The sequence below is a fragment of the Caretta caretta genome, chromosome 4 (genome assembly GCF_965140235.1).
Source record: "Caretta caretta isolate rCarCar2 chromosome 4, rCarCar1.hap1, whole genome shotgun sequence".
In the NCBI taxonomy this organism is placed as follows: domain Eukaryota; kingdom Metazoa; phylum Chordata; order Testudines; family Cheloniidae; genus Caretta; species Caretta caretta.
The window spans coordinates 24,166,249-24,192,199 of NC_134209.1; the positions used below are offsets into that span (position 1 = coordinate 24,166,249).

General features: G+C 44.7%; 1 protein-coding gene across 1 annotated transcript in view; it reads left to right on the plus strand.

Annotated features, from left to right (window-relative positions):
• Positions 1-421: 421 nt before the first annotated feature.
• The window catches only part of SHROOM3 (shroom family member 3), a 165,056-nt gene continuing 139,526 nt past the window's right edge, over positions 422-25,951 (plus strand). Inside the window, exon 1 of the mRNA XM_075127458.1 lies at positions 422-554. The gene's annotated coding sequence lies outside the window, so the exon portion shown is untranslated. The remainder of the gene's footprint in view (positions 555-25,951) is intronic.

Consider the following 25,951-nt stretch of genomic DNA (forward strand, 5'->3'; position numbering starts at 1 on the left):
GGATCTTTCATGCTTTAGTGAAGCTTGGATCTGATCTGAGCTTTGCAGCTTGATCCAGAATTCATGGCTCTGGCTTATAAAACTGACCAGGAAATATTTAATGACCACTTCCTTACCCCTTACTGCTTCCAGATATCACAGAGAATTTTCAGCTTCATTGGAAAAGTCACAGAGGGCTGCATTCTTTGCAGATCTTGGTTGCATCCATATGAAGTGGCGAGAGAAGCAAGCAGAGAGTTCTAGGTGCCGGGAGGTGAAGGTGCTGCTTCTTGGTTCAGGAGCAGAGCTGTGGGCCTGTAAAACTTGTCCCCGATGAAGTGGCTCATTTTGGTGCCACAAAAGGCTGCCAAACCCTGCCTGGGAATCTGAGCCAATTGCTTCTCACTGCTTTTTCTCCTCTCTTCCATGCAGGTTGAAGAAGGGGGGAAAGCGGACTCGCTGCAGGCTGGTGATGAGGTGGTGAACATCAATGAGGTGGAACTAAGCAGTTCCAGGCGGGAGGCCATCTCACTGGTGAAGGGGTCCTACAAGACACTGAAGCTGGTCATCCGCAGGTAGGCAAGCAGGGTACAGTGCGTTATTGCTTCCTCCTCCTTCCCTCCTCTCCCTCCCCATCACCATCCTGTAAAGACTCTCAGCCAACATCTTCATCTCTCCTGCTGAGAGTCAGGGGCACCTGTGACTTGACACCTGGGCCATTCTGGCCCACGATGTCCTACCATGTGTGATGTCTGAAAGAGCTATTTCAACTGCTCCCCATCAACACAGCAAGTCAGGGATGCTGCTCAGTCACTTCAAAGCAGAGTCCTACTGCCTGTCTGGGGCTACCTAGGAGAAGATGCAACCATATGCTGTCTGTCATTTCTGTGTTTTTAATTTGTGGATGAGGATTCTGGGCCTGATCCAAAGCTCATTTGAAATCAACAGCAAGAATCCCATTGCTTTCAGTGGGCTTTGGATCAGATCTTTACTGTGCAATTGAGGGAAAGAATGGCTGTTTCAGTTTTAAATAGCATTGTGGATTACATAGTTAGGGTGTGATCTAGTAGGTAGAGCTGTGACCCCTGAATCAAGCCTCCTGGATTCTAGTCAGAGACCTGGCATGGATTGCAGGATTTGGGGCAAATCACTTAACTCTGCCTCAGTTTCCCTGGATGCTCAATGAGTTTGTAATGTATAATCATTACACACTGTACCTCCTGGGGTGTTATTAGGCTATTTCATCTATGTAAATCACTGTGATCTCTGCAGATAAAATGCATTCTGTAGATGGAAGTGTTTGTATTAGAATCAAAATCTGTATCGGAATCCAAGTCTGTGGCTTGAATCTACCAGGGGCTGGGGGGTTTGGATCTGAGGTTTTGGTTCTATCACGGTGGAGAGGTAGAGGCCAGTACTGACATTTGGTTTTCGATCTGGGTTTGCATCCTCAATCGCACCCCCACAGCTGAGGGGAAGGGTTCAGAGTAATATTCTGGTGCTGTTGCAGTTGGCCTTTCTAGTTTTGTTTATGTGCGGGAGTTGGTGCATATCATACGTGGCTATCATCAGCTGCAGTGCAATTCCTCTTAGAAGCTAAGCTTATTACTACTAGAGTCTTTTCTGCCTGTGTGTGTGTGTCTCTGATTGTCCTTCTGTTCTGGGGGCGGGGCAGAGTCAGCTGTCTGACTCGCTGGACCACAACTCCCAGTATGCTAGAAGCCTGTGTCCAAGCTGGGAATCTGTCCTTTTTCTTCCAGTGACAGCACAAATGAGCCTCTTTCTTGTTTTTCTGACTAGCTTTCCCATACCATAGGAATCAGCTGAGGCAGAACAGCTTAGCGCCCATTCAGTATGCACAGCTCAACCGCCAGCCTGGGGTTCTAATTAAAGTTGCTGAGTTATTGAAAGAGGAGATGACCTAGCATCTGAAAAAATTAACAAATAGCCTACAGTGTCCTGCGTTCCGCAAGTATACTTCTAAAATGGAACCATGTAACATTTCTGCCACCATTATTTTCCAGGGCATGGTCCCGTCTCTCTTTTCCTCCCCTCTTATAAATGTCTCCAACGGGGGAATCCCGAATACTCTTGTCCCTGCTTTACAGAGGTAATACTATGGGAGCTCTGCTTTGGTTTGGAGCTTTGGTTTGGTTGCGGTGCTTCATGTCATTTCATCATGTGACATGGTTCACTTGCAGTAGCGTTCTCAGTGCTAACGGGGTCGTGATTTCTGCTGTATTTTTTTTCTGTAAAACATGCAGTTGTAAGATGGGATTTTCAGAAGTGCTCAGCACTGGCCTAATTGTGCTCCCACTGAAATAGATCAAACTGAAGTCCAGTTTTTAAACAGCTTCTGATAAGGTGCAAGGGTATTTCCTGGTCCCCAGTGAACATAGGGTTAACATCCGCTCTGCTTCCCCACTCCCTTCATAAAGTATTCTGCTATTCACCCCAGGCTCTCAGATGAAGGAGGGCCTTGCAGACTTCCTTAGCTTGTCCCACATTCAAACTCTCTCCACTGAGAATATTTTCTCTGTCTTTTACATTCTTCATCCTGCATTTTGTTAACTCCATTGCCCTAGAGAAGCATAACTGTCTAGACAGATGGAGATGTGCTCACATGTGCAGCTGGGTCCTAAGCTATGGATGGCCTTGAAGATCAGGACCAAAGCCTGAATTGTAACATTAGATGTCACAGTGATGGCAACTTAAGATGATCAATGCCATATACCATTAGAGAAGAAGGAGATAGAGCATAATAATTTTATTCATGCAGTATCTGTGCCAAAGTGCTACAAGCTCCACTAACCAGTTACATAAGAATGTAAGAACGGCCATACTGGGTCAGACCAATGGTCCATCTAGCCCAGTATCCTGTGTTCCAACAGTGGCCAATGCCAGGTGCGTCAGAGGGAATGAACAGAACAGGGAAATTATTGAGTGATTCATCCCCTATTTTCCAGTTCCAGCTTCTAGCAGTTGGAGGTTTAGGAATCTCCAGAGCATGGGGTTGTGTCCCTGACCATCTTGGCTAATAGCCATTGAAGGATCTATCTTCCATTAACTTATCTAATTTTCTTTTGAACCCAATTCTTCTTTTGATCATCACAACATCCCATGGCAACAAGATCCACAGGTTGATTGTGTGATGTTTGAAGTACTTCTTTGTATTTTAAACCTACTGCCTATGACCCCTAGTTCTTGTGTTATCTGGAAGGGGTAAATAACACTTCCTTATTCACATTCTCTACACCCTTCATGATTTTACAAATCTCTATCATAGTCCCCCTTAGTTGTTTCTTTTCCATGCTGAACGGTCCCAGTCTGTTGAATCTCTCCTCATATGAAGTGGTTTCATATCCCTAATCAATGGAATATTACTGCATTTTATAAGTATACAATTAACAAATAACTAACTATCAGAGCCAGATCCTCAGCTTGTCCTCCATTGACTTCACCAGCAGAGAATCTGGCCTTCAAATGTTGACATGGACAGATGGAGGCTAAAATCCTGAGAGAGGAGCAATGGCAAACGAAATTGGAGATCGCAAGTAACTTCTGGATTGTGGGTCAGAAGCGATATGAAATCTGCTGACCCATGAAAGAAGCACGATTCGGACCTCTGGCTGGGGAGGGGCCATGAGAGAGTAGGCAAATGTGTCCATCTCCAACACAAAACAAGGAGTGGAGGGAAATGGTTAAGGATTCCAGAGAAAGGGGAAAAAGCAAAAAGAAAAACAAACACCCTCAATCAGATAAAAATGTAAAAGAAGGAAATAAGGAGTGAAATACAGTAGAGAAATAAAAGAGACTAATTAAGGAAAGCCATTCTGTACACAAACATGGCCAGGGGCACAGATCCTTCATTGCCGGTAGGGGAATGTTGCTAAGTCGGCGTGTTGCTGTGTGATGAAATGCAAAAACTCAAAGGTATGTGAGCGAGGTTCAGAGACAGACAGCAGAAAGGATCTTCTGAGGCATGGATCATCTTTACCCCACTCCTAATGCACCTGACCATTCAGGCTAATATAGTAATAAGCACTGTAATATCCTCCAGAGTTGTGAAAGCTCCTTATGGCCTGGGACAATGTGGGATGCAGGTTTAGGCATTGTACGGCTTCCGTAAAGACGTTGTGGTTGCTTTGAGTCTGTGGAGCATGGTGGAAGAAAGTGTCCTGATCCAAGAGCAAATTGTGGGGCACCCAGCAATAAGTGTGTAAGGCCCCCAGACCTAAGGGATCCTTGGTTAGACACAATGGTATTAAATAGACTATTTTTTCTTGTTCTCACTATGGCACTGATACTGTACATTTTATGCAAGTAATGTCTAGTAGTGCAATGCCTACTGAGATCAGCAGCAGTACTTCCACTGACTTCAGCAGCCTGTCAGTTGGGCCCATGCTTGACTTTACTCATCTGGGTGAAATTCTGCATCCAAGGTTTATGTAGTGTAGGTTCAGGTCTGGGGTATTGGTTCAGCCCATATAATGTTAGGAGCCAAAGCCATTAAATTCAGATCTGGAGCCAAATCCAACATTTGGGGCTGTTTGGCCCCCATCTTTTACTGGGTCAAGCTCATCTCTCTCTAAATATAATAATGCTGTTTTTCAAGGGGTAAAAGTGCAAGTAGCTGATGTCTTGCAGCTCGCTGCCAGTTGACGATAAAATGAATGAAAAGTTAATTTTGATTCTTTTTGAAGGGAATTAACAAGCTACTTTCTCGGGCGTGCTTAGCAGATTGACTTCTTTTTGTAAATTGCCTATGGTGGACTAGGATTGCTGGCTGAAGACACAAACTTTCTGAAACACTCATTTGTTACCTGAGTTCTCAACGTGCGACTGGCTAATGCTTTCAGTAGTTGCTGCAAGAGATCATGCACAGGGAGTGAGACAAACTCACACTGCCGTGAGCAATCCCACTTTCCTCATTAAAAGTGACTTGCAAATAATGGCGCAAACCTATTTTTTTTTTTTTGGTGCTTTTTATTTGCTGCTTTCTGATGTACACAGAAAGCCACCACTTTTAAAGGTATTTTCTTTGCTTGTTTTCATATTAGAAATTCAGGAACTCTATATGAGTGGTTAAATAGTGTGCTTATGACATCAGAAGAGACAACCAAGCAATTCAGAGGAGATTTTTAATCAGACTGTTTAAAGCAGGAGTGTTAAACATACGGTCCCTGGGCTTGATCTGGCCTGCATTGTTCTACAAGTGGATGGACACCTAATACATAGGGGTGCCGGTCCCTGATTAGGGCTCCTAGGTGGTACGGTAATACAAGCAGTAAATACTAATGATTTGTTTGTGGCCCCCATGACATACTCGGATTGTGCTCACGCTCACCTCTCCTTTTTAAAACAAAAGTAAATTTCTAGCTCTCATGTCTGCAGAGAGGACCTCCCAAATGTGAACTGAGTGTCCATGGATGTTGCAATGTCTGCCTGAGCCTGCAGACAGCCTGAAACAATGACCAAGAGGGATGAACTTCCCTATTAATCTCATTCAAGTGTCAGCTCTAAAAGCCCAATGCAGATGCTTCAGTGTTCACCTTGGCAATTAAATAGTTAAACATTTAGCTGATGGAACGGGAAATGAGGTAGGAATTGGGAGTAGCTGCAGGGAAAGAAATGCAGAGGGAAGAATAGAAGAGACTTATTAAGAGAGAAAGGAGGAAGGAAGAAAAACAAAGGGCAGACGTAATGGTGGCCCCATAGGGAGCCCTTTTTCTGAATATCACAATGAAGTACTGAATAAATGATAGATAAAAGTTACCTAATGACATAAAGGTTGTATTGTCGCTTTCATCTCTGTGCAAACATCAGTGGGGGATTTGCTGGGGATTGAAGGGAGTATGTATGAAGTGTTGCATTTATACCCTGGATCATAACTAAACATGGAATCTCCTTTGCGTTTGACAGCCCAGGTTTAAAGCTTTGTTTTTAACAACTGGTTCTCAAATGCACATGGGATGATGTAATGTGGTGCACGGAACAGTAAAACAAGTGCATGAAACATTAAATAAAACTCTCCCCACTCAGCTATAGACAATAAGGCAGTAATCCCATTTTGGGCACTTAATTTTCCCTCATGTAGTTTATGCTGGCAACAGATTCCAGCCTCTGCATGGATACTGTTCACAGAAATAAGAGATGGGAAAACCCTGTTAGGTCATCTAGTCCATCCTTCTGCCTTATATATAAATGGGTAGAATCAGCCCCTTTGTGTCTAAAATGAAAGCATACACACCCAGCAGTAGTGGCGTCAGCTTTCCAGGAGTATAAAACCATACCCCATAATACCTGGTTTCTGTCCAAGGTACTTACATGGCCCCCAGTACTATGTGGGAATCACACAAGACCCCTGGGAGGCAGGGCAGTGCTATTATCCCCATTGTACAGATGGGGAACCGAGGCACAGGCTTGCTCAGAGTCACACAGGAAGTGTGTGGCAGAGCAGGGATTTGAACTCTCATTTCAACTGCTCGGCAGTGCCCTAACCACTGGACCATCCTGCCTGATGCCTGTATCCGCCATACACTCCATGATTATCAAATGGCTTATCAGCTAGACCTGGGCTGCTGCTTTTTATTTCTGAGCTTGATCCAACTACTTAGTTTTCACTGCTACTATAAATATAACTTGTAGTGTCATATAGTGTCTGCAATATGAATAACACAAGTTGTTCTTACTAGTGACAGATGGATGCTTTAAAGATGTTGATGCTTGTATTAAAGTGAAGCTGTTGAATGCATGGATTAACAGAGACAAATTTGGAAAGACACCCACATTTCAGATGTACTGAGTACCCAGTAGCTCCTATTGACTTCTGAAAGTCAGGCCAAATCTCTAATTTCCTGTGGTTTCTTTAGCCTCCCCACTACAAATTTAATCACTGAATTTAGGCATTGTAATACATGTACTGAAATGTGTGCACACCACCACCACTCCGTTAGTGGATGGAATCAGAACTGCTCACCTATGTGTCAGAGGCCCTATACTGTCAAGCTGTTAACAGACAATGGCAATACACCTTTTTCTCCAACACAGGGGGCTGTGCTTTTGTAATGGGAGGATCTGAGCTGATCCCCACTATTACCACCGAGTTCTAGCTGTAATTTCAGTTGCGACTGACAGTCACAGCCAAGATCAGGGTTGGGTCTCACTGTGCCAGGCACTTTGCAGACACATCGTGAGAGACAGTCCCTGTGCTGGCAAGTTTATAATCTAAATGGACAAAATGGGCACTGACAGTCCTATTTACAAATGGGGAACTGAGGCAGAAAAAGACCAACTGATTTATCCAGTCTCACTCGAGGAGTCTGGGGCAGCCTTAGGAATTGAACCCAGGTGTCCAAGCCCAGTGCATAAACCACAGGACCATCTGTCCTCAACAGTCTTGTCTTACCATGTGGCCCTCAAGTCATGCTCCCCAGCTGTCATTTATGGGTGTATAATCTCCAGATCTGGAACCCCTCTGTGGATTAGGCACTCAGGGGTTTATTGACAGAGTCATGCACCTCGCCACACCTCCCGGAGTTCAAGTGTATTTACCATGTTGGCAATAATAGTCTAAAGATCTGTTGCTAATGTCTGCTCGTTCCTTCCACAACACTTCCCCACCCCAGTTCTTTTATACTTTCTTTTTCTAAAATATTTGGCTCAGAATTTTTTTTTTAATAGCTTGGGCCTGCAATCTGAGTGCCAAGGGGAATTTGCTTATTCTTCATGCTCAGTCAGCTGGGAGTCAGAGAAGGAATTGGTTTGCACGTCAGGGAATCAGGGAGCCTTATCAAATGCACCTTAGGTGCACATTCCACTCCCTGCTAAAATGAATAATAATTTCCTGCCTTACATACTCCGCTGCTAATATCTTTTGTACATTTGCCCATGCCATTTGAATACATTTTCTGCCATCTGGTTTTAAACACATTGAGAAATACGAGAAGAAAATACCTCCCTTCCCTTGTATTGTTACTGCAGTGCTCCTTCAGGAGGCAGATTACAGAAAAGTTTGCTCCTCTGGCAAGAGAGAAAGCAAATTCATTTCCTGCTCAAAACAGATTCATTTCCTGGTCCACTGTATTTTTAAACAACAGCAATAAAACACACAGCATACTGAAGGCTTAAGAACTGGTCCCTTCTAGTCAGATAAAGAGCTAAGTGTAAACAGCATGCAAAGGGAAGAGCCTGTAAAATAATTGCTGGGCGAGGTGACAGGGCAGCAGGATATGTTGCAAATGGAGGGTGGAATGAACAAGCATTGCTCTGCTGGTGACAGAGAAATAGTGAGCAGAAAACCAAAATCACAGGTGTGTGGGGGGAAACAAGTATCTTCCCCCATTACATCAAGCGTGGCCATATTGCCGCTGGGGACAAACGTTTGAAGCAGCTGTTAGCTGGGTGTCGTGACTGTCTGTGGAAGTGATGGGAAGCCAGGGCTTTCTGTAGAGCTGAGAGCACCTGGGCTTATTGACTTGTAGCTTGTAGTAGTCAACTTCTTGAACTTGAGCACAGTGTAAGGCACAAAGAACCCACATATGGCTTCTTCTCCCATCCTGTGAACTTGGGAATTCAGAGCTGCTGTGGTAGCAAACCCTTCACTCTGTCCTGTGTCCCACTGGATGATGGGCCCCTGGGATGGTACTGCACTCGTTCACACGTGAGGAGTTCTGTTGGCAACCAGGGGTTCTAGAAGCATCAAAGGAAGCTTAAATTTCGCAGAAACCCATGCTGACCACATGCCGTCCCACTGGTGCAATGTTAATACTAAACCCTGTTTGGAATAGTCCAGTCCCGTGTGTGCTCCAAATTTAAATGTACATTTAGCATGACAGAGTGTGCACAAGGACAGACATGTAAAAAGCCACATGCATATGACATTACAGTGATTGCATGCACAGTCATGGAAAATGTGTGCAGATTAGGTTGGTGGTTCTGAAAATCTGGGCCCCACTGTTTAGCTGCTCCTATCCACCTAAGTGAAATGCAGTTCATGGTTCTGGATCTCTTGGTAAGGTTGGCTCATTTGAATAACATACATTTTAATATGGCAAATGCCAGGTCATACATCTAGGAACAAAGAATGTAGATTGTACTTACAAGATATGGGACGGTATCCTGGAATGTTGTGACATGGAAAAGGACCCAGGGAATGGTAGATAACCAACTGTACAGGTGCGAAGTTGTAGCCCAGAAGGCTAATGCAATCCTTGGATGTGTAAGCAAAGACATATCATGTACGAGTAGGAGGTGGTATTACCTCTCTCTGTGGCATTAGTAAGACCATTACTGGAATACTGTATCTAGTTCTGGTGTCCACACTTCAAAAAGCATGTTGGAAAAATTGGAAAGTGTTCAGCCACAAGAATTATTCAAGGTCTGGAAAACCTGCCTTATAGTGAGAAACTGAAGAAGTTCAATCTGTTTACTTTCTCTTGGATAAACTAAAGAGGTGACTTGCTTATGGTCTACAAATACCTGTATGGGAAAGACATTTCTGATAGTTGATGGCTCTTGCATTTCTTTTTCTGCTAGATCAAAGAGTTGGAAGCTAATGCTGTAACAAATTCAGACTAGAAATAAAGCAAAATTTGTTAACAGAGAAGATGGTAATTAACCATGGGAGCAAATTATCTGGGGATGTGGTGGATTCTCCATCATTTGAAGTCTTTGAAGCAAGACTGGATATCTTTTTAAAAGATATGCTATATAGCTTAAACAGAAGTTATGAGTTTACAGAAGTTATGGGCTTGATGCACAAATTACTTGCTGGGGTTGTATGCTGGTCTGTATTATGCAGAAGATCAGACTTGATGATCATAACAGTCTCCTCTGATCTTAAAATCTATGCATTCATAATCATCAGACTTTGAAGCAAAAATGTTTACATTAATAGAACACAGCAAGTCACTGGCACTAAGATGATACTTAAGACAATCAAGGTCTCCCACATCTGGGATGTCTCTTGACCGTGCCAAAACTATCAACCTATACACACCCAAATGTGAGCTACAATGTATGACAAAGAATCAAAATGAGAGACGTGCAAATTTTATGTAACTTAAAATGCTGTAGGATTCCTCCCTTTATTGTAAATAGCTCTTTCTATAGTGTCAGGGGCCTGGTTTCTGAATTTCTGATGTAAATAACATCAATAGTAGAAGTGAGGTGACACCAAACTTGTGTAGAACTTGGTGGGTTTGGGGATTAAAATGAGAGAAGCTGAGAGGTAGACACAGAACAAATAGGAACCTGCAAACATAGATCTTGCTGAGGAGCCTGACCCATTGTAGTTAGTGGGAGCTTTCCCATTGTGCTCAAAGGGAGAGGGACTGGGCCCCAACTGCGATCATTTACACACAGTAAATAAGTGAAATGTGTTGGTGTTTGTTGTATCTGACTGAGGGAGGCATTTGGCCCAGTCAGAACAACCATGCTAGTCAATGCCTTTATTTCTTTGAGATGCAGCTAGATGACTGGGGGCCTGGATGTTTCTGATTAATCCTTTTGAGGTTCTGCTGCTGGCCAAAGCTGACACCACATTCCTAAAGACAATGGGCCAGATCCTCAGGTGCTGCAAACTGGGGTAGCTCCAGTGACTTCAGCAGTGAGTTGCTGATTGCCACCAGCTGAGGTTCCGTAGCTCATGAAAGCTCATGCTCAAATAAATTGGTTAGTCTCTAAGGTGCCACAAGTACTCCTTTTCTCTCTTGTCCGTTAGCTCAACGACAGGGTCAGCTTCATTCTCATTCCAGGAGAAGGTTCGAGTTGGTTTTTGCTTCTTTCAGACTGGTTTCTTCTTTCCTCACTTAGCAGATTCAACATTCCTCAGGCCCAGCTCCTCAGCTGAAGCCAGTGGAACGGTGCTTGTTTACACCAGCTGAGAATCTGGCCCCAAATCTGTGCACTGCCTGCCTGTTTTACAAGGGCCACCGTGGCCTACAGCAGTCGCTAAAAATAGACTTTTCTCACGGGTCCCTAAAGAAGGATGGCTGTCGCTGTGCACTGTTTACACAGTCTTACGTTCACAGCAGCAGCAGTTAGATTGCTGAGGCATGATGTGTAACATAGCTATTCTGGGAATATTGTTGTGAAAGCAACCTCGCATCCAGCACCACAGGTACAACAACTCGGCAGCACCCTTTCAGACACGAGCAATGTTTGAACAGAGCGCCCATTATGACATTCTGGGGTGCAGTTCAGACCAGTGATGGGTGGCCACCACTTGCCCTGAAAGCTGGGGTGCCTCACAATCCTTTGCACCCACAGGGGGACACATCTCAAAGAACTGCAGTTCCTGCACAAAGTCAGTAACCTCTTCTTCCCTTTCCCTTTAACTGGGGAGAGTTTTAGAAGAACACCCCCTTCTCCCCCCCACCCCATTTGACCATCCCTTAGATGGTATCAAAGATAGGAACAACTGTCTTTCTGGGGAAAAGAGACGTAGTTAGTTGAAAGAGCCTGGAGCTGTTGCTGCTGTTGAAGTCTGATCCTTTTTCACCTCAGCTGATGGTTGGGTTTCAGCTGGAGCTGGTAGAGGCGGTGATGTCACCCAGGATCCCTCTCTCTGGCCGGGTTTGGTCGGGACATCTCCGAGGATTAGGATGACGAAGGCCCAGGATACCAGTGAATGGTGGTGGTGGCAGCTATAATGGTGAAACGTGTTCCAGTAGCCTCCACCTGTTCTTCTGTATCCCCCCCCCAGCCTCTTTATTTAAGGATTCAAAAAGGGCATGATGGGTAGACGTGCCCATGCCCTTATTATTTTATCCACAAATTAGACCTAATATCCGACATGCCCCTTTTGGTTCATTAATTTCCGGACCCATATTTTCTTGTTTACTGAGCATGATTTTAACACAGTCCTTGAATTATATCACTAGGCCTCTTTTGTTTAGACTAATTCAGTCTTTCTGTCTCTTTTTTGTCCCTTTTCCCATCAACCCTTGTTGTTATAGATTATTGTGACACCTTATGAACTTTCACATATGTTTCACAGTTGAGCTCAAAATTAAAGTAAATTGATAGGCCCAGTTATCACAACAGGATGATCCTTCTGGTGTTACACAACAGATAAAATACCATGGTCACCACTAGAGGGAGCTGTTGTTCTAACATAATAGAAGATTGATTTTGTGGTACTCATCATTGCATCTTTCTAAGTCTATTTGGCGGGGAAGGGATCTTTTCGCAGGAGTAGTCAGTATCCTCCTGAAAGAAGCCAAATGCTTGTACTGGGCTTCATGTGCTGTTTGACTGCAGCCAGTGGGTCCTCTGGTGAGCTGCATCACCCTCTAGTGGCCGGAGGTTGGAGAGGGGATTCACACAGGTGGCTGACAGCCCAAAAGGGACTCTGGCAGTAGCACTGGTTGGTGTGGGTGAGACAGGGAAGCCAACAGCCCACCTTGCACCCTTGTTAGATTACTTTGCACTTGTGTCCCTTATTACGCTAGTCGGTGGAGGTGATTGGCCAGATCCTCAGCTGGTGTCTGTTGTTAGAATGCCATTGTGGAGCTTTACAGAAGAGCTATGACAACTGACCATGGCTGAGGAGATGCCTTAAAATGTTTGCTGTAAATAAAAACAGAAGGATGTCTTGTGGCTAAGCACTGGACTGGGATCCTAGGAGATACAGAGTCAATTCCTGCCACGGACTGTCTGTGTGACCTTAGGCAAACCACTTACTCTTTGTGCCTCCATTCCCCATCTCTGACATGGAGAGAATACTTTCTTCCTCCACCCATTTGTCTTTCTTGTCTTCTTAGACAGTAAACTCTTTGGGGGCAGGGACTGAGTCTCATTAGGTGTATGTACAGCGCCTGACTCCTTGGCGTTCCAGTCTCAGTTGGGACCCCTAAGCACTACTAATTATTAATAGTTTCTTATCAGTTTTAGACGGAAAAGACATGGGTTTGAATCCGTATCTTCTGGTATGCTAGTCCATCTCCCTGCCAGCGCAGGGCTGTTCCCTGTTGTACACTTCTTAATGCTTTCATTGTAAACTGTATAGGACATTTTATTTTGAATGAAAGACATGTGACTCTCTCATCTCTTGCTTTGTGAGGCAGCTCAGTATTAAGGTCTAAGGAAGCCCAAACACAAAGATAGCAAAGATCGGTATTCAAGTCACTCCTTTTTCTTCTCTAAATGTTAACAGTCTGGACCAACTAAGCAATGCCTGTTATTACACTGAGAATGATTCCCTCAATATGTGATTAATCTAATGGAGCAAAAGCTGGGCTTAGCTGGCGGCAAGTCAATCTTCTCAAGTTCCTTGTTTGTTTACAATGTCTGCCATTAACATGGATATAGCTGATGGCTTGTTTGCAAACTACAGCAGAATCCACAGCCATCCTTTCAATTTCCTTTAAAGGAAGAGCACAATTTACCACAGAGTGATTCAAACCCGATTTAGTGCTGAAATATAAGCTAGAAGGTTGAAAGGAAAGGGAGAGTATTTCTGGACCATTTGAAATCCGATACCTTTTTATCCAGTAGCATATACAAAATTATTATCTACGAGCTTCAAATATGAAGTACCCAGAACTATAAGGACCTGGGGCTCAGATCTCCAGTTGATGTAAATTGTCAGAGCTCCCTTGCATAATAGTAATATCTAGCTCTGCTGTAGCACTTTTTTCATCAGTAGCTCTCAAAGTGCTTTACAAAGGAGGTCATTTTACAGATGGGGAAACTGAAGCCCAGGGAGGGAAGCGACTTGCCCAAGGTGAGTCAACTGGCTAAGCCAGGAATAGAACACGGGTCTCCTGAGTCCCAGTTCAGTGTTCTTGCTGCACTGCCTATCTCACTGAGGTTAAGGGAGCTGTGATGGCTTATATTAGGTGAGGACCTGGCCCCTGGAAGTCGGTGGAAAGATAAGCTAGCTAGAATGCAATGCCAAGGGAGTATACTATTCATCTCTGGAGCTCACGAGAGCGTGCTGTGATATGATTAGAATTAGTACTATTATTTTATTACTGTGGTAGCATGCAGGGGGCCCCCCATCCTGGATCAGGACCCCACTGTGACAGACACTCTACACACACAGAATAAAAAGGTGTTCTTTGCCCAAAACAACTTACCGTCAATAGAAAGACTATATAATTATTACACACAAGTGGTGATGGCACAGAGAGAGAAGCAGGTCATCCCAAATAAGTCCGAGTAAAATCTTTGCCCCACCCTAGGCCCTCATTACAGAAGGTCAGACTAGATCAGAGTGGTCCCTTCTGGCCTTAGAATCCATGAATCAGCTGTTCCCTATATGTCACATAAAGCTGTTTTCTATTTTAAAAATATTTAGCCAGTTTTTAAAATGGCTACTGGGGTTATTTTTATACCCTGCACCTGTACAGCCAGGTATCTTAGTGATCTTGAGACAACTCAACCTTCTAGCACTGAGAGGGAGCCAGTAACACCTCTGGAAACTACCTACACCTGTTTTTCTATAGCTAATAATAGTGCAGTGCTGACTTCTGATCTCTCAGTTTCTTCCAGGGCTAATAACAAGCGCCCTGGATCCAGTGGGAAGTTTTCCAACAGGATAAAGTGCCTGGTTTTTAAGAGACCAGACTTTAAACCCATCACTAGCCCAAGACTAAATAAGTGACTCAGGGTGTAATCTGGGGAAAGCAGAAAACATTTTTCTGGCAGAAAAAGGCAGGCAGATGTTTTGAATTTGGGTGGATGTTTGGAATGTGGGAATAAACTGCAGGGAGGCAGATTAGTGAGCACAGAGCAGGTGGCCCAGTCAGGTGCATGATACATTTTGAAAGCTCTGCAATCTATCCCCGTGTGTAGGGATCCAGCACCTGGTCACAGTGAGTAATTTCTTATTGCATTATTCAGTTCTGTATTGCACGCTGCAATTGACTATTTCTCTTTTCAACCTTGCAGCCCCTGATTATTATTTGTGCCAGAGCTCATGAAGGCCTCTTTGTGCTAGGCGCTGCTCAGACATATAGTAAAAGACAATCCCTGCTCTGAACCGTTTACAACTGAAATAGACAAAAGGCTTGAGGGGACAGGCCAAGAGACGTGAAGGCCCAAGGCCACGCAGTGCATCTGTGAAAGAACAAGCTGAGCCTAGAATTCAGCTCTCCTGACTTATTGGGCCACACTGCCTCTGAGACACTGACTCTGTCTTGGCCTGAGGTTCAGCTAAGCAAGGTTTTATTATATAGCACTGATACAGAAATACAGAGTCTCTGTGCTATACACACCCTACATGCGTGACTTCCAAAGGTAGGGCATTTTGTAATATTTCAGGTTTGATTTTCAGAAGCTGGTGAACTGAAAGGTAAAACAACCTCAGGAATGGTGACAAGATATCCCATTTTCGACTGGAACACACAGTCGAAAAGGGATCCTGGCGGCTCCGTTCAGCACCACTGACCAGGCCGTTGACTGTCTGGTGGCGCCACGCAGTGGGGTTGGCAGGCTTCCTGACAGCCTCCGCGCTGCACGGCTCCCGGGAAGCAGCCAGCATGTCCATCCTCCGGCTCCTACGTGTAGGAGCAGCCAGGGGGCTCCGCACGCTTCCACCACCCCAAGTACTGCTCCCACTGCTCCCATTGGCCGGGAACTGCAGCCAATGGGAGCGGTGGGGATGGTGCCTGCAAACAGGGCAGCATGCAGAGCCACCTGGCCACGCCTCCATATAGGAGCCGGATGGGGGGACATGCCCCTGCTTCCGGGAGCCACTTGAGGTAAGCGCTGCCCAGAGCCTGCACACCCAGAACCCCCCCTGCACCTAACCCCCTGTCCCAGCCCTGATCCCCCTCCCACCCTCTGAACCCCTCAGTCCCAGCCCAGAGCACCTTCCTGCACCCCAACTCCCTAATCCCCACCCCCACACCAGAGTCTGCACCCCCAGCCAGAGCCCTCACACACCCCTGCATCCCAACCCTTTGCTCCAGCCCAGAGCCCCCTCCCATACTCTGAACCCCTCGGCTCCACCCCCCAGCCCAGAGCCCCCTCCTGTACCCCAAACTGCTCATCCCTGGCCCCACCTCAGAGCCCACACTCCCAGCCAGAGCCCTCACCCCCTGCATCCCAACCCACTGTCTCAACCTGGAGTCCCCTCCCACACTCTGAACTCCTCATTTCTGGCCCATGCCAGAGCCCAAACCCTCAGCTGGAGCCCTCACCCCCTCCCGCACCCCAGCCCCCTGAGCCAGCCCAGTGAAAATGAGCAAGTGAGTGAGGGTGGAGAGAGCGAGTGACAGAGGAAGCGGGGATGGAGTGAGCGGTGGTGGAGCCTTGGAGGAGGGCGGGGTAGGGGTGGGACAAGGGTATTCATTTTGTGTGAGTAGAAAGCTGGCAACCCTAACCCCAGGTTTTGAGACAAGTGTGTCAGAATATACATCTCTTGCATTATTTTGTTGCCATATATTATGAGCATGTTTTAAGACCAGATTTTAGAGCTTCAGCTAAAAATTTCACCTTTTCCCGCTTCAGTGCTTTCAGTTCTGCAGAGCCGGTTTGTTATCCATGCAACCCGCTTATGGTCTCAGGATTATTCGCTTTTATGTCTTAACAGAGGGAAATGAACTCTGTTATCTGGTGAAGTTCACAGAGCGGTTTAATCTACAGGTGGTGGTGCTGCTTGCTTGCTCGTTTTGTAATCATTTGTTTAGGTTAATAAATGTGCAAATATAGCTACTAATGACACGTAGAGAAAAGGAGAGCACTGCTCAAATAAACAGTATGTTCAAAAGAGGAATGAAAAGATGTGGATGAAAAGCCTCGTGTTCTTAATATTCAGGAGAGTAAATAAATGGTAATAGCCTCTGTGGAAAGAATCAACTTTCATAAACAGGGTGGTCAATAAAGTTAAAGGGCAGATTCCCATTTTGTCCTTTCTCTGTTGTTGTAGTTTATTATTATTTTATTATTACAATCGTGCCCAGAGGCCTTACGTGAGTGGGGCCACATTGTGCTAGGCACTGTCTCAGAGAGCTTACAGTCTAAATAGACAGATCAGATAAAGGTGAGAAAAAGGAGCTTTTATGACCTTTATTTTACACTAGCACCAAGAATTGTATGTCAAGGAAGAATTGCCCAGGGATTAGGGCTGGCGCCTCGAACTTTGGCTCCTCAAGTTCAATTCTCTGCTTCGACAGATTTTCTAATCTTGGGTAAATTGCATAGTCTCTGTCGCCCAGATCTTGCAAAGGTATTTAAGCTCCGAACTTCCATTGATTTCAATATGTCCCAGAGCCTTAACTACAAAATCATCTTTTCTTGCAAGACCCTCTTGTTACGGTTCAGGTTTGAAAAAAGACAGACTGAAAAGTCTTCCACACAGCCTGGCAAATGACCATACCAGAGTTTTTGGGAGAAAATACATGAGTAACTCTCTCTCTTTAGGGCCCATTGATGTCAATAGAAAGGGTCCCATTGATTTCAATGGGCTGTGGCTCAGATCCTTCTTGAACAATTTTTCCTCGCTGGCCCTTATTCCTTTTCATTTACTGGATGGAAATGGGGTTTTCCTAAAGGGAGGGGAAGCTGTTGGCATTTTTACAAAAAGCAATGTGCCAGCACGATCCTTCAAAGAGCTTTGTGGCCTAATCCTCTCCGCCGACAGCACTAATGTAATGTCACGTCGTATTTGACCAAGTGCCAAAAAATTAAATCAAATAAATCCCACTTTTGTGAATGACATTAATTAGAAGATGGATTTGGCTCTCGCTCCGCTACTTCATGCAGAGGCCTGCTCAGCAGTGCTGGAATTTGTATCCAGATGATCATTGTTCAGTACAGTTACTTTTGAACAATACTGATTATTTTGGCAGCGGAGAGGTGGGGGCTAGAGCCCCTGAAAGTTACCAGATTAACAGCTCTGGAGACCAGAGTCTTAAGTTTATTCACAAAAAGAGATTTAATGAATGGAAGGAGGGTTTTGTGATTAAGGCACTGGTTTGGGGCTCAGGAGAGGTGGATTCAGTTTTTGTCTGTGTCTCCTTGGACATATCATCTTCCTATGTCTCAATTCACCTTCTGTTGACTAGGAATAATTGTTTCTTTTTCCCACCTTTTGCCTGGGTTGTGTAAGCTCTTGGGGGCTGGGACTGTCTTTTATTGTGTGTTTGTACAGCACCTACCTACAGCCTTCATCACCTTTGGGGCCTCTAAGTGCTATGGTAAATACTATAGGTAATAACAGTGGGACAGAGCACATATTGCAGTCAATGGAGTTGCACCCATTAAACCAACTAAGGATCCAAATCCGCACATCTGTAAAATATTTTGGAGCTATAGGGCATGTTCCTAGACTATTGAAGAGCTTTGCCATTGATTTCATTGTGTGCAGGATCCAGCCTGTAAGGTCCATTCTATTTAAATGCTAAGTATTTTTATTAAAGTTGAGAGGCTTTCAAAGCCATTCATCAAAATGCTTGTGATTCCTGGTCTAGTGAGGAGGACCAATAACAAACACGGAGCAAAGAAAGCTGATCTAGACCAAAGAATTTTAATAAGCACACAATAAATTAGAAATCATTGCAAACATACTGCCTGTCAAGTGTTTAATCAGCTGTAATTTAGGTTTGCCAGGGTTTTGCACTGCAGGAAAATGTTGAGAAGAAAATCAATGGGCTCATTTGTTTTTATAATTTCAGGTCATTGATGGTGGTAGGGTGACCATGTCAAAATGCCTTTGCCTCCTAAAAAGATGCCAGCCATCACAATGTGTGACACTACGTGAGGCATTAGAAACGGAGCTGTTGGCAAGGGAACAATGGTAAATCAACACTTGCCAAATGGACAGGATGCTGGCTTTGTGACACTGTACTAGAAATGCAGACGTTGTAGGCACAGCAGCTCCGGAGAAGAAACTCATCCCAGTGATGTCCAGCAAATAATCAAACTAGATTTTGATATGTCAGGAAAATCCTGCCAATGCAGTGCCAGATGGTATTTTAGGGCCCAACCCTGCTTCTTTTGAAACTCCGAATTGCTTAAGTTGGAGCAGGAGCATACCAATGCAGAATGTAGAAGCTAATGTGTTTTACTTCTGATCTATGCCACACTTCTGTGTCTATGGTTTGGTCTAGACCAGTGTTTCTCAAACTTTTTTTTTCACGAACCACTTGAAAATTGCTGAGGGTCTCGGTGGACCATTTAATGATCTTTCCAAATGTTGTTTGTACCATTAGCTAACTATTGTAAAGCACTTTGGATAAAAGTGCTATATAAAAAAGCCTTAATAATAATTAACATTTTTTGTTGTACAAATAAAAGCACACAACTCCATATTTTAATATCAGGAGTATTACCTTTCTAATGTGATGGATGTGCCCTCTCTCCCCCACTGCGGCAGCCCCTGAGCCGGGGCTGGGGGGGAGGGGGGTCTTTCCCTCTCTCCCGCACCACAGCAGCCCCCAAGCTGAGGCTGGGAAGGAGGGCCATCTCTCCCTGGCAGCCGCAGCCCTGGAGTGGGGGAAAGTCACCTTTCTCTGGCCGCCGCAGCCCTGCATGTCACAAATTCCCCCCACCCCCTCTTCTCACCCCACTGCCCCCTCCCACCTATCCGCTATTCCCCCCAAGGCCAACACCTCACCTTACATGTGCATCTTCTCCAGAGTCCAGGCACCTAATTAGTGGAGCCGTGCCTGCACAGCTCCACTAATTAGGTGGGTGGCCCTTCATTCTCTCATGTGTGGCCGCCCAGGAGTGCACCTTAGAGGGAACTATCCGCGGACCACCTGAATGGAGCTCGCGGACCACTGGTGGTCCATGGACCACAGTTTGAAAACCTCTAGTCTAGACTGACCTTTAGAGTGCGGAGCAAATAGTAGGACATGAGTCAGGTTCCTCTTCCCCATACCAGTGCAAAGGATTGCAGAATGCTGGCTTCAAATGACACATGCAAAGAAAATCTGGACAGAGGTTTGAATTTAATAGTCCTGTACTATAAGACTCTCCCATAGCATTGCTGTAGTTTAGAGTCCTGTTTGATTCTATCCTAAATCTGATTGTTTATTAAAAGGGGTTTATAATTTGCATTACGGTGAAATCTGTTTCATATACACCGCCAGTCTGGCTGGATAGTTTATTAAATTCACTTTGAACGATTGAATCTTTATTTTGCTACTGGCCCAGAATCTGATCCCAGTTAAATCCAACATAACTCCAGTGATATAAATGGAGTTTGTCTCAATTTACACTAGTGTAACAGACACTGTTGACCTAGTTCTCATCTCCCTTATGCTGGAGTCTTTCCATAGGATTAAATGGAGTTGCTCCTGATTTACACTGGCGTAAGTGAGATCAGACTCAGCTCCCAGAATTGAGTTCACACAACTTAGATACAAAACAAAGGTTAAATCTAAAATAGCCATGAATATGATACGTCATCAATCAATGTTTATTGAAGGTTTATTTTTAGTAGAGATGATAGAATTATGTGTGGTGAACAAATTGACAAATTTAACCCCTTTTTCCTGTTTGCAGATTGTTCATGACTTTGATTAAAGCTAAGCTAATCTTTTTTTGAAACTATTTGCCAAATAGTTTGTGTGAACACATTTCAGCCTGTGGTGCATTTGCAAACTGGTCGCTGTGACTGTTTGCCATTCCTTATTTGTGGGCTATGATTGGTCACATAAGCCATGTAGTATTGTTTTTGCTTCTTGGTAGAATTAGCGAAACTTTTTAAACAGAAGAACGATGAATAACAAATGAGGAACAGCAAATAATGCACAACCAGTAGTGAACAGTCATGTTCGCATGCGGAGACGCTTGTTCGCTTATGGTATTTGTACGAAGAGGAGCAACCATTCCCCAAATATTTATCAAGCAATAGCCTTCTTGCAAAATATTTGTGAATAGCGAATAAACATTTTTGTGACCATGGAACAAACAGCTGTTTGGAATTCAAATAAATACTCTTTATGCAATATCCTACCCGCTGCAGTAACTACACTAGAGGAGCAATGGTGCCAGTGTCATTGGGCATCAGTTGTAGGTACATTTATGGTACAATCACCATTATGTAGGTGACTTTTATATGAGTAGCAGCTTTTATGCTGCTATTAAAACAAAACAAGCTCATTAAAAAACAGCAGCTAAGTCAAAATGAATTCAGATCTGTCAGAAGTTGAGAAGAGCTGGACAAATTCAGACTTCAGCTACTACTCCGTCCCCCTATTTACCAACTCTTTGCAGCATTGTTGGAAATGGTGATGTTTCCAGTGTTAAACTGCAATAGGAAAACCAAACAGCCTCACATCAGCAGTGATCTCTGAGAGATGGAAGCGTGGTCCAGTGGTTAGAGTGCTAAATCAGGATGTAGGAGACCTGGGTGTTTAATTCCCTGCTCTGCCAGACTTGTGTGTGATAATTTGCCTCCGTCACCTCGTTTGTAAAATAGGGATAATGCTCCCCTACCTCACAGAGGTGTAATGAGGATAAATATGTTACAGATTGAGAGGTGTTCCGATGCTGTAGAGATGAGGCGACACGTTACAAGAGGTTGTCAGCTACTGATCTCTGCTGGTGACTTCCTCAAGTGCTGCTGTGGCAGGAATAGGAGAGGATCACATTCCCCAGAAATCATGACAGAAGCTGCCTGGCATCTTCACTCTGTGTATTTCCCCTTCCACCACGGACTCTGCTCCTTTGTCAGGCCTGCTGACGATTGGTTGGAAGGAGGGCAGTAATTTGAGCTGCCTTTCCTCATTTACTGCTGGAGCTGCCTACTTAGCTGCTGGGTCAGTCCTGAGGTGCCTCAGCCCGAACCACCTGTATCTGAGGCTTGTTATCTTAATTGCTATCCTCGTTTTTCTTCCTTGTCTGAGACAGCCTTCTAATTCTTTCCCTTCAGTGCTGAGCAGCCTGCCACATGGCAGGTCACCTGTACGGTGCCTTCTGTCTTAGGAGCAGCGCACTAGCAAGGATGGGGCTACCTGAGGCTTGGTCTGGTTTTTCATAAGGTAAGCAGCCTCCAGGCAGCTACTGCAGAGCGAGCTGGTCTCGGCTTTATACCTGCTTGAGGAATAGTTTGTGTGCTAGGGTTTGGGAGGAGGGAAAATTGAAGAATCTGGTTGATCCTAAATGCTGGAGGATTCCAAGTGAACAAACAAGTGTCCAAGTGATGAAATGAGAGATTACTCAGCCGCTGCTGTGGGTGAGACTTGCAGCAAGCAGGAACGGGGCACAGCATTGCTCCAGCTATGTTAAAATCCTGGCCAGGGGAAGAGAGTCTTACTGAGCTTTAAGTTAAAAGGGTCTTCAAGGACTGTGGTGACGGGTGATCTCATGTACCCCTCAAGAGACAGAGAAAAATATTTAAGGCCAGACCTTCAGCTGATATAGATGGGCATAGCTCCATAGACTTCAGAAGCCATGATGATGTACTCCAGCCAGCATGCTCAACATGATGGGTGCAACAAATCTTTTACTACAGGCCACCCCCAATAGACAATGTCCTCACAAACCACTTTAAGGGATTGCTAAGATTTCCAGTGTCATGTCATTCGATCTTTAGCTGAAGCCTAGATGAGGTAACAGATTTGTACTAGTTCCGTGAGGGCTGCATAAAGCAAGTTTCAAGCCATGTGACGCTTTGCCTCACTATTTTTAATAAGGACGGAGCAGCCATACAGATGTATTTGTCTGTGCTTAGTGTGGTGAGATTGTAGGCAGCAGAATACAAATGTAAAAGAACCAGATCCCCCATTGTAAATAGGTAAAACTCTATTGTGGAGCTACACCGGTTTACACCAGCTGAGGATCTGGCCCAGAATGTGTGCAGCTTTATAGATTGCTTATTAAATTCCACAGATAAGAACTTGAACTTGGATTTAGGTTACTGGCTATAGTTTTATTTCCCTTAATATAATGCTGAACAAATATGTAGACAAGTTACCCATTTTACTGTGAGCACTATTAGTTTGCCTGTAATTCTGTAATTTACTAAGATGGGCTAGATCTTCAGCTCATGTAAATCAGTATAGCTCCATTAAAAATCAATGCAGGTTTTTACCTCCTGAGATCTGGCCCACTATATGAAGGTTGGGGGAAGACAGTGGTTGACTGGCACTACTGGGACATTGGAGTTTGTTTTCCTAATTATATGAAAGGGATTGTTTCCTTCTGGAGATTTCTGTTTATGAAAATTGTCATGAAATAGGTTATGGTCTCTTAGCCCTATTGAAGCTGCAATGTCTAATGCATGCTGAATAGTCTTAGGAGTGACAGCTTTACAAAGAGAGAGGCTCTGGCAATGATAATGGGATGATTTATGGGGCAAATGCCCATCATTGTAGGTAAAATACCATCCACTCCAAAAGACTCTGCTTTTTTCTTGCCTATGTGCCATTTTTTAACTGAACTCGCAGAAACGGATGGTAAGGACAGAACAATGGTTGTAGTGCAACTTTACTTCTCGGAATGCTGTCACTTCCCAGGTTGTCAGCCCTTTAAATGCTTAGGAAAGTGTGTGTGTGTGTGTGTTCTCCAGCATACATATTCCTGCAGTCCTTTGGGGGCAAAGCCAGCCCCCAACTCAGCAGCCATGGAGGTCCCCAAGGCAATGGATCTGGTGGTCATTGCCTTTGGAAGGGTCTGTATTTAAAGGACGTTCCTGTGCAGTACGAATTCCAGTTCCCTGGGGGCTGCTTGCAGACTGGCGCAGTTCCTAGTTGGATGGTAGGAAGGGTGAGGCCAGAGGATCTATTGCTGTGCAGAGTCTCCAGTCCTCTTCTCCCCATGATGGATCCATGTTAGGAGTACACTTTAATCATGTGACTGAATTAACTTCTGTAAAGTGGCTGCATTGGCTTGGTGGGAGTGGATGCCTTCCCCTCTGCACATCTCTCAAAGGTTCAGACCATCTATCTGAGCAGGGGTGGGGTGGGAACAAGGTAGTCAGTGATATATTAGAGTGGGCGATCTTGCATTGGCAAGGGAATGAGCTGGGGTCCTGATCCAATGCCCAGTGAAGTCTGCCACTGGCATCAGTGGGTTTTTTTACACCAGGCTCTAGAGGAGCATCTCCAATTCTAATAAAAAGAACAGGAGGACTTGTGGCACCTTAGAGACTAACCAATTTATTTGAGCATGAGCTTTCTGATGAAGTGAACTGTAGCTTACGAAAGCTCATGCTCAAATAAATTGGTTAGTCTCTAAGATGCCACAAGTCCTCCTTTTCTTTTTGTGAGCACAGACTAACACGGCTGCTACTCTGAATCCAATTCTAATGTCCATCACTAGTTCTGTGAATCATTAATGATGACTTGCACCTGAGTGATTCTACGATCTATAACATATAACATGTATATAGATAAGACACATTATGGCTAAGATTTCCAAAGCTGTGTAAGGGATTTGGATCCCCATTTTCTATTAATTTTAATGGAAATTGGGCACCAAAACCCCTTAGGTAGTTTTAAAAATGTCAGGCCTGGTCTACAGGAGGATTTTACATCAGTATAGCTATGTGTCAAGAGTCCACAAGAGATGTAGCTACACTGACCTAACCCCCCAGTGTAAACAGTGCTAGGTCGATGGAAGAATTCTTCTGTGGACCTAGCTACTGCCTCTCAGGGAGGTGGATTACCTATGCCAATGGGAGAATCCCTCCCATCGGCGCAGGTTGTGTCTACGCTGAAGCACTACAGTGGTACAGCCGTGCCACTGTAGTGTTTTCAGTGTAGACGCAGACTGAGGGTATCAGTAATTTCTCTCTCACTCTCTCTGGTATATTCGATAATCTCCAAACGGTCTGACGTCTCCGAAGGGTTAAAAACATAAACACACAGTTGGCTGTACAAATACCAGGTATTACCATTGACTTCAGATGCCAAAGCCAAGTCATTTCTTTTTGCTTTTTAGCGATTGCAGCCGGCAGAGACCACTTAACAATGAATCGCCACAGCTTGGCTGTGATAGGACAGGCCATGGGTGCAGACACTTAAAAGCCATGCCAGCTCTCCTTTGCTCAATAGAGGGAACAGCGGGAATTTGATTAAAGACTGATTTAAAAAAAAAATAGAGAAGATGAAAGGATGAAAGAGCCACCTGGAAACTTCATTCCTTCTTTATTTGTAACTTAAGCTCATAAACCAAATCTAAACCATTGTGTGTGTGGGAGAGAGAAAATTTCCTGTGTGGCTGCTCCAAACCACGAAGGACTCTGCATATGCAACCCCACAAGCCATCTCTGAATAACAGAGTCATAAATATTCCTGTCACCAGTGGTCTATGGCCTGCACAAAAGAGAGATCCCCCCGATGCGCTGCAATGACAGCTTTTTAATACGTGCAGAACAGTTGCTAAAATGAAAGCGACCTGCTCAGAAATGTTAGTCAGCCCCACTTGTGAGCATGTCGCTTAGCCCCATTCCCCAGGCAATCTGGGAGCAGTTCTTCTGCACAACACAATGAGGCATGAGCGCTCACATATTGCAGCTAGGCTTTGCCTGAGCGGGTCAGCTATGCAAATGGCCAGCTGCACACATCAAACGCCACTCACTGCGTTTTGCCTACGGCATCTGCCTCTTTGTCTCTTCGGTAGGTGTAAATCAAAAAAATAAGTCATCCCAGCAGCCTAAGGCAAATCAGCCCTCACAGATCCCACTAGTTGTGTGTGGTCAACGCTACCATGACAGGCAAAGCAGATTCAAATGCTTTCCTGCAAAGTCAGCATTTCTGTTTGGGTCTAGGGGACCAGCGTGGTTTGAGCTGTGTGCGCACGGTGGAGGTGATGCTGTTCGGAATTTGCCTTGGGAGCCGGGAAGGTCTTTACCCATGTAGATGCAGGCTTCAGATCCTCATAAAGGACTTTTCAGGAGTAGCAAAGCAGGTACTAAAGCCAGAGAAACTTTAGGTTGTGAACTCTTCAGGACAGGGATTGTGTCTTCCGACAGCATGCGTCTGTGCGCACCTAGCATGTTCTGGGCACTACTATAATATAAGTAATAATAGGCAGGGGGGCTGGAACAATGTGTATAGTGCGGGGGCTG